The following is an 8,968-nucleotide window of genomic DNA, read 5'->3' on the forward strand; positions in this document are numbered from 1 at the left end:
ATGTCTTGTCTCTTCAGACTGCAGATTCTCTGGTGAGAAATATCTCTCACTGTGGGTATCTGCTGTGTGTAACATAATGGGGTCCTCACCATGGCTAGAATTCTAGGCGTTACCATATTACAAATAATCATAATAACAATGCAGCCTTCAAAGAGGAAAGAGTGTTGACCCCGTGGAGTGAAGGGGGCACTGCCTGAAAATCCTGCAGCTCCATGAGAAAGGCAGAAGACACTTTACTTCTGGGAGAATTCTGTGCCACTGTACACGTGCAGAATTCATGTACAGATTTCTTTGCTTTCCCACAGAAAAATGCTTTCCTGATAGGGAAGCAAAGGGAAGCCATAAAAGCGGTCATGCGCCCCTCCCCAGCAGCACGGGCATGTTGTTTCGAGTGCTCAGAACAGACGGTGGAGAGGTAAATTACTGCTGGGGGGTGAGACTGGGAACACCCCGACCAGTGCAGTGAAGTGCTCAGATACTGCTTGGATACCTCAACAGTGGGTAGGAAGGGAACAGGAATCTCGACAGACAGAACACCATACAACTGGAGTCCTGAGCATGCACCACTCACCCTAAGAATCCTGCACAGGCTAACAGAGAGGATTTAGCAGACAATGAATTCACTGCTTTTCTCCCTAGCACCCTTTGCTCCAGATTCCCAGTTTTCTTCTATCCAGCCAAACAAGGGGAAAAGCCTCTAGCCCTAAATTTGGGTGCTGACCTCTGCTCTGCAATCTTTCGGGTATGACGCAGGGTGGAGAAGCTCACTGACTTTGAAGTACGTTTGTAACAAGCATGGCAGAGGTAGAATAGGTATATTTAGACCTGATTTTCATAAACCAACATATAAAGGAGCATGGATGGGAAACAGGAGAATTTACAAGAAGGGAAACACTTGCTATATTTAGACAGCTGTAACTGGGCTCAGTGTACAGGTAGGTAGTCATTTTCTTGCTACAGTAAAGCTACATTAAACAGTGCTCGTGAATGCCACCCTTATGCTGGAACTCTCCGTAAAGGTCAAGCATTTTGATGATCGCTGAGGTTTATGATGTCTAGAGCTGGTGCTATTACAGAGCAGCATCACCTTATGCTGAATTAGAGATAACATCTCTCAGGTAAGATGTTCAACCAAGAACCCCTCAGTCCACCTCTAGCTGGACAGATGGGAGTTAAAGATCTCAGCGCTAAAAAAAAAACAAAATTAGGTTATCTGTCTAATGTACCTCTATGGCCCCTAATGCTGCAGTGTCTGAGCACTTCACTAACCTTGTAATGTATTTACCCTCACAACACCCCTGTGAGGTGGGGAAATGAGGCACAGAGAGACTACATGACTTGCCCCAGGTCACACAGGAAGTATGTGGCAGAGTAGGGCACTGAATGTGAGTCTTCCAACTCCTAGGCTAGAGCCCTAGCCACAGGTGCCGACTTTCATTTTTCTGGGTGGGTGCTTCTCCCCCACTCTGCCCCTTCCCCCAAGGCTACACTGTCATTCTGCCTCTTCCTGACCCCTTCCACAGTGCCCCACTCTCCTCCCGCCTCTTCCTGCCCCTGCTCCGCTGCCACTCCACAGCACCTCCCGCTCGCCACCAAACAGCTGATTGGCGGGTGGCTGGTAGGTGCTGAGCACCCACTGTTTTTTTCTGTGGGTGATCCAGGGCTGGAGCACCCATGGAGTTGGCTCCTATGACCCTAGCCACGGGACCATCTTCCATCCATATCCAAGCCAACGTGACCCCATTCTAAGTTTAACTGGTTTTAACATCCAGCGCAGTGGGCTTGACCCCACATCAACACAGATGCATAACGTGGGGCACAGATGCGCAACGTGAAAAGTGTCAAGCAGGATAAGCAGCGCAGAGGAGCCTGATTCTGCTACTTCTTGGCCACCAAGTTACTCCTGCCTAGTAGCAAGAACACAACCAAAGAAGGGAGCACTTCATGTGCGTGCTGAGGAGCACACTTAAACCCATGTCTGCTCAGAGACATCCTCTCTTACCTCACTCCCCAACTGTTTTTACCTGGCATTCTTGTAAATAAAGAAGAGGGACACAAGGGATCTAGAGCCTGTTAATACTTCGTGCAGAGAGTTACGTCTCATGCTTAATCTTATTTTCCCCCACAAGTAACCTCCCCTCCCACTTGGATTAGAGCACAACAAGCGTGTGCTCCCTGTTGTGCACCTCTCAAGGACTTGTAGGATTAAGGCCCATTTAACCACATAACGGTTATCATTACTGCCTGCATAGTCACTGTTCTACCAACAACTGATTCACTGCTCAGTAGGGTGCTTTGAGATTACTCGCATAGGAAAAGCATACTGTTAAACTTTCGCACAAGGATATTTGGTATATGACTTACACCATCATTGCACAATCAGAGTGCAGATGACTTTGTAATGTTGAGAGAAGACCAACAAAAATGTCCCAGATTGGTTCCCCAGAAAGGTTCAGGAAAGACATAAGAACTCTCCACAAGGGGCCTCCTTTGTCTTTGTGTTAATACTGGGTACAAATTGTGAGAGTTTCCTTCTCTCTTGGAAGAGTCTGGAAAATGCCAGCATTCTCCGGGTTAATCACCAGCATTCTCCGGGTTAAACACATTCCTACATTTTTAAAGAGTGTCATGAGTCAGCCCATGACACAAGAACCACAGAGAATGTGGTGGGCAAAGAATGTGAAAAAATAACCCTCTGTAAATACAAGATGGATTTGTGCTTGTTTGCCTCAGCAGCAGCCGGGAGTGCTCCCCAAGCAGCCCACGGTCCCAGAGGACATACAGGTGATTCCAATCCTGGGAAAATTGGGACGTTATAAGCTGCTGGGTAAAAATAGCGTCTATCTTTGCTTCCCTTTTAACAAGATTAGTCTTGCTTTTCTCTCTGTCTTTATTTTGCTGTCTACTGGCCACCTCTTCACTCTCACACTAATCTGATTAGCTGGGCATGTGGACCATACTGGGAGCTACTGTCACAAAGATCTCTGCTTACTTGAGTGCACCTCTTTCCTGAATGAAACATCTTGTGTTTATAGTCACAGGGGGTATTGTTAACTCTTGGATTCTAATAGAAAGGGATATTTACAATCCCCCCATAAAAGTTGATTCAGGGAGACATTTAGGAAAAAAACAGACAGAAGACAGATGTGTTTCCTACCACAGATGCTAAGGAGGGTCAATTGTTCTGCATATGTAATGACTTTTTATGGTTCCTTACAAATGCCCTTTTACACTGCTAAAAAGGTGCCAAAGTCAAATATGTAGTCAGTCACCGCAGACAATTTAGAAACCTTACAGGACACTACAGCTTTATAACTTGTTAAATATGTTAGAGATGGACCTCCTTCTCTCACTGTCTGTATGTAATCATGAAGGAGAGTTTTTTACAGCACTGAAGAACTGCCATGTTATTGTGATTTCTAATGTCTTCATTGCTGTTTAGTTCTAATTTTTTCCTTGTATCTTGAGTCTTCTGCAGCTTGTTTACCATCATTTCTGTCTGCTTAAGGTTTAAGGAACTTCACAGATTTGTTCAGAGAGGTGCACAGTGTTTGTTGGTCTTAAGTGTAGTTGGAGTAGGAAAGGTTGCTAAGTTATGAGCCTACCCAGAATAGGCCATCAGTCACTAAAAAAAGAATATAGACAGGGGAAGAGAGTTGAAAGATGACAAGTTGTGACAAAAGGTTTGGGTTCAGTGAATATGTGGGAAATATATAGTACAAGGCAAATTGGCATATGCTATTTAGAGCAGCTGAGGATCTGGCCCAGGTTACTAATTTCATTTATTTGTATTCAATCTTGTACCCAGTGAGCCCAGAAACACCCACGGATTTCAGTGAGAGGTTTGACTAAGAGCTGCAGTACAGAGCCTTTTGTCAATATTTACACAGCAGACTGACCATATTTATTTCTAACCATGGCAAGAAAAGGCACAGTAATCTCCTGAATGGCTAGCTGTGCATTGTCAGAGATGAAAGATATAGTTTATATAACACATAATGGAACAGTTATAACAAACGGGCAAGTTTCTTCCTACCCCAGTTTTCATCTCTGACTCCTCTTTCTTTGTCAGTAACAAGAAGCCCAAGGTGATGAAACTTTCACCTAGAATTGTCTAAGAATTCTCTTGACATAAGTAGAGTGCAGTATGTTCCACTTCATTTTAATTCAGTCCAAACATCATTCCCTTTCTTACTATGTGTTTGTACAGCACCTAGCCCAATGGAGCCCTGATCCATGATTCTAGCCCCTACTGCAATACAAGTGATAAATGATAACGTGCTAAAACTATATTGTATTGTATCTATGAGCATATCGGGAGAGGGTGAAGAGGGCGAAGCCAGGCAATGTGGTATATTCTGCACTTGATTTTGTGGACTATAGATAAACACCTCCAAGTTTCAGAGAACTGTGATTCTTAAGCACAATGAGATAGTAAGGGTTTCATTAAGGCAAGCTGAAGCTTTTGCAGAGCTCTGGGTGGAGTTTAAACCCAACCAGCTCTCTCCTCATTTATGCTCAGGTCCCCTAATTTCTGTGTAACCTATCCTCAAAGACAGAGACACAAATCATGAGCAGACAAATGATTTTCAGGTGCACAAGCTGGAGCTGCCTATCTGAGATTTTTCCTTCATAGTAAGCTGGGGATAATCTAGAGCTACACTGTTGCTACTACAACCCTCCTATATGGATATAGCTGTCATGCTGCCTTCCTGATACATGTATGTGCTCTTGAATAAATAAATGGTACCGATGACTACCCCAGTCACAGTGGATAAAACAAGGAGTGGTTGAGACTGGGTGTTCTTCTTGGGGAAAATAAAAGAGATCTTAACTTTGTACTTGATGCTTAGATAATATGGGGGTGGTGGACAAATTAGAAATAAGACAGAAAATCTGATACATCATTGAAGTCTTCCCAGATCGTTAGCATGTGTGATGAAATTAAACTGGAAAAAAATTCAAGACCAAGCTATGTTATCTATGCTGCCCCACAGCACCAGTGAGAAATCATGAACAGTAATGCGAACAGAGCACAAGTGCATTATAGGAATGGCTGAGAGATGCCTTTGATTTTAGGCAGCTGTCTTTACAAGTTCTTGAATTCAAAGTATGTATTCAGTATGAGGGCCTAATTGTGCAGTCCCTACTCAGCCCAAACTCCCATTAATTTCAATGAATAAATAACGTCAGAATTAGGTCCTAGCTGTGCATGTTGGGTTGTATTTTTTTTTGTCTAAACTTGTATGTAACACCAGAAACAGTCATTGCTTCATTCCCATGTCACAAGACATTGACCATTCATTACCCATATCTCCTCCTGTCTAGAAAGAAAACAGACTATTCCTAGACCTGGATGTTTTCTTTCCCCAGGTAAATAATTAATAAATGAAATAACAAACTGCTGCTTGTCTAATGCACACATACAACAAATGGTACTTTCTTTGCTTGGAAATGAGGCTGGCAAAATCTCATGGGAACAAGTCTTTAAAAAGCCAGACTTTAGCTGCTGGAAAAATCTTTACTGAAATGACTGGAACAGACAAGTTTAACAAAGGTTTGAGTCATTTTTTTGTGCTTTGCTCCAGTAATTCATTGGTGAAAAGCCAAACTGAGTCATTCTAATTTTCTCTTTAATTATAGGAGAGCTTAGTTCCAGTTCCACTTCCACCAAGTTTTCTTCTAATACCTTTGGTTAATGTTCACCTTGGCCTGGTCACTTGTTCAACATGCTAGAATTAAGCTGATGATCCAGGTTAATGAGAAGAAATGGCACCAAGGATACGCCCTGCAACCTATTCACCAAATCAGAGATGGGCCAAAGTTGCAAAGTTGAAGATATTTTGGAGAAGAGTGAGGGATCTTTGCATACACTGTTTGGGAGGCTTTTCTAGCTGTCAGTAATGGGTGGTGTATATTTAATGTATATATATAGGTTAAATTGGCATAAGGGAAAATGATAATATACATACAACTGAGACGTGTCTATTTTATTTAGGTTCTTATACCATGCCCATCACTATAGCATCTTATCTTACTCCCCCTCAAATGTATATTTTTAAAATCACATACCCACATTTTGGGCCAAATTCTGCCTTTAGATCCACATGTGGCTCCCATTAATTTTGGGAAATGAGACCAATCATTTCACTTGAGAAAATATTTATATTTTTCTTTTTGATATGAGAAGGACATTTCCATTTTAAAGGGGCTGTTGATCATGAAAATTCCCTTAGTTATGGCCTGGAAATCTGATGTTAGCTATGTCACAGACTGCTGCTTTTCACCTGTCCGTTCAGATTGCTAGTCATCTTGTACACAGACACAGAGGGCCCAGTCCAACTGCCATCAAAGTCAAAGGAAGACTTTTCCATTGATTTCAGTGGGAGCTGGACCAGGCCCAGAGGCATCATGAGTCAGAGCAGGGAAGTCAGATTGCATCTCTACCTGGTTCTGGTGCAGCTGGTCCTGGAATGCTGTGTGCAGTTCTGAATGCTTCATTACCGGAAAAAGATGGACAGTTTGGATGGAATTCTGAAAGGAGGAACAAAAAATCACTGGGGGCTGGGAGGGAAGGGATTAGTAAAAATAGTTAAATATGAACAATCAACTACTGTGGCCTCAACACAGAGCTCTGCACTGATGGATTCCCTCTGCACACAGCCCCATTGAAATCAGAGGGGCTCTGAACAGGGGCCTGCCCAAGTGGAGCTCATTGCAGGATCAGGGCTTAGTTGTCATCTAGCTAAATTATACATATTTGAATTCCTTTAATCTTTTCCCAAATTCAAGCTCTCCACTGCTGTAATCATTTGTTTCCCTCTTATCTCAATTGCCTACAATTGCCATTGGCTTAGCCTAACAGTTGCTCCTGACAGCACAGGATCTGTATTCCTGGCAGCACTACATGCATCAGGAGGCACAGCCCTGCCATAAAGACCCAATGGCTGGAAGCAGTGCGGAAATGAAGGCAAGAGTAAGTTCTTGGCCATAAAAAATTGGCTCCGGGCTGAATCTTGCTGAACAAGGTGTCAGTGCCAAAAGGTTTTTTCACCATTTGTCATAAAATGTAGTTTAACCACCTTTAAGTTTCAGGAGGTGGGGGGTGTTCAGGGGTGCGTGAAAAGAGCATATCTCGGAACGTGCTACTGTCTGAGCTCAGTTTTGTAGCCGCTCCTCTCACTTACTGGTTTGATACTGACATAACTATACTGTGCTCAGTGGTACAAGTGATCAGAGAATCAGGTCCAAATAAATTAGACTGAGGATTGATTTCTCATTTAAAAAAAAAAGTAAAATAAAGGCCACAATTTTCAAACACAGCCATCTAAATTAGGCTTCTAAAGCCATAGCTCAGCATCTGATTAAAGATATTTAGATACTGCTTTGGGAGAGTAGCTTTAGGGACCAGACTTGAAAATTCAGACCAAAGATAGCAAAGTTACTTTCTGAACCTCATTATATTGGCCTAGGGTGACCCTACATCCCATTTTGTCCGGGACAGTCCTTCTTTAAGCCCTGTCCCGGCCATCCTGACTTTTTTGGCAAAAGTGGGCATTTGTTCCATTTGCTCTTGCCAACTTGATCGAAAAGTGGGGTGCAGAGGAATGTGCGGGGGGGGGGCAAGTGGCAATGCCAGCCCCACATAGGGGGAGAGGCAGAGCTTGAGCAGGGGGCAGGCAGGGTTCTGGCAAGCAGCAATGCCAGCCTCAGCCCCGTGGGGGGGGTGAGGTGGGGTGGGGAGATGCCCCTCAGGTGAGTGGCTCTGGCTAGCCCCACGTGGCCAGAGGCAGGGGAGGAGAGCCCTTCTTTCCTTTTGTGAAGATCAGTAGCCCATTTGCTTTTCTCCTTTCACCTGGTACTGCTCTAGGTGTCCATGATGTTTCATAAATAATTGTACCAATGGCACAGAGTAAGTTTTTGAGCTAATTAAATTAATACCCTAGGATGCATATCACACCTACTGGCCTACTTGTGCATGTTCACAGTTTGCAAGCGTTCTCTCCCCTGCTCTTTCTCAATAGTTATTTTTACAGGGTTCTTCTTAGTCTTCAGCTACTTTTGAGTCCTGTTAACATCTTCCTACCTTTTGGATGGCCAGGTGCTCTGAGTAGGATGAAACATTTGAGAGACAGCACATAGAGATGATGATCCATTGCTTTGATCTGATGTAATGGCTTTCTATGTTCTTTTTCCAACTAAAATGTTACGTAGATTTAAACAGAATGAGGGGCAAAAGTAAGAGAGAGACCCAGATCAACGAGGGAGGGGCAGGGCCGGCTCTACAGTTTTTGCTGCCCCAAGCAGTGAAAAAAACTGCCGCCGCGGACGGCAAAAGGGAGAAGCTGCCGCCGAATTGCCACCACGGCCGGCGGGACAGAGGAGCTGCCACCGAATTGCCGTCGCCACGGAAACACTGCCACCCCAAGCACCTGCTTGGAATGCTGGTGCCTGGAGCTGGCCCTGGGGAGGGGGGGTAAGAAAAGGACAGGTTGGTACTTGTCTGATTCCCTAGTGTTGTATCAACCAGGCAAGGTACTAACAAGCTTCAACAGGACTTTATTTTCAAAGTGGAAACCTCTTTACCAAGCTGCTGCTGCACCCTCTGTAGCTTTCTCCCAGCTTCTCAACTCCTCCCCCCTCCTTCCTGTTTCCTGTCCTTTCAGACTCCCAACAGCCAGTGCTCCCAATTCTAATAATTACAAGCAACATCTAAACACCACATTCCCTCCTCTCTTAAGAAACTCTCCCAATTAAAATAAACGTTATTGTTCTAATCACAGGAACAAATATGAAACAAGACACTATACTGTTGGCGAAATATTACACTGAAAACACTGTAGATACTACATAACGTAGTCTCTAGTCCAGACAGGTGGTCATCTGCACTGGAACCGGGGCTTGAGAGACGGCCTGTCAGACCCAATGTCTTGTTGTGTTGGCACTATGGGGAAGTCATCCAATGCAG

At 44.0% G+C, this 8,968-nt stretch overlaps 1 long non-coding RNA gene across 1 annotated transcript; it reads left to right on the forward strand.

Annotated features, from left to right (window-relative positions):
• The first annotated feature begins 2,707 nt into the window (after positions 1 to 2,707).
• LOC142069451 (uncharacterized) lies at positions 2,708 to 5,978 on the forward strand. Its single transcript, XR_012665285.1, has 2 exons — positions 2,708 to 2,784; positions 5,644 to 5,978. It is a non-coding gene; the product is annotated as an uncharacterized LOC142069451 (long non-coding RNA).
• The last annotated feature ends 2,990 nt before the right edge of the window (positions 5,979 to 8,968 follow it).

This window comes from Caretta caretta, chromosome 1 (assembly GCF_965140235.1).
Source record: "Caretta caretta isolate rCarCar2 chromosome 1, rCarCar1.hap1, whole genome shotgun sequence".
Lineage (NCBI taxonomy): Eukaryota > Metazoa > Chordata > Testudines > Cheloniidae > Caretta > Caretta caretta.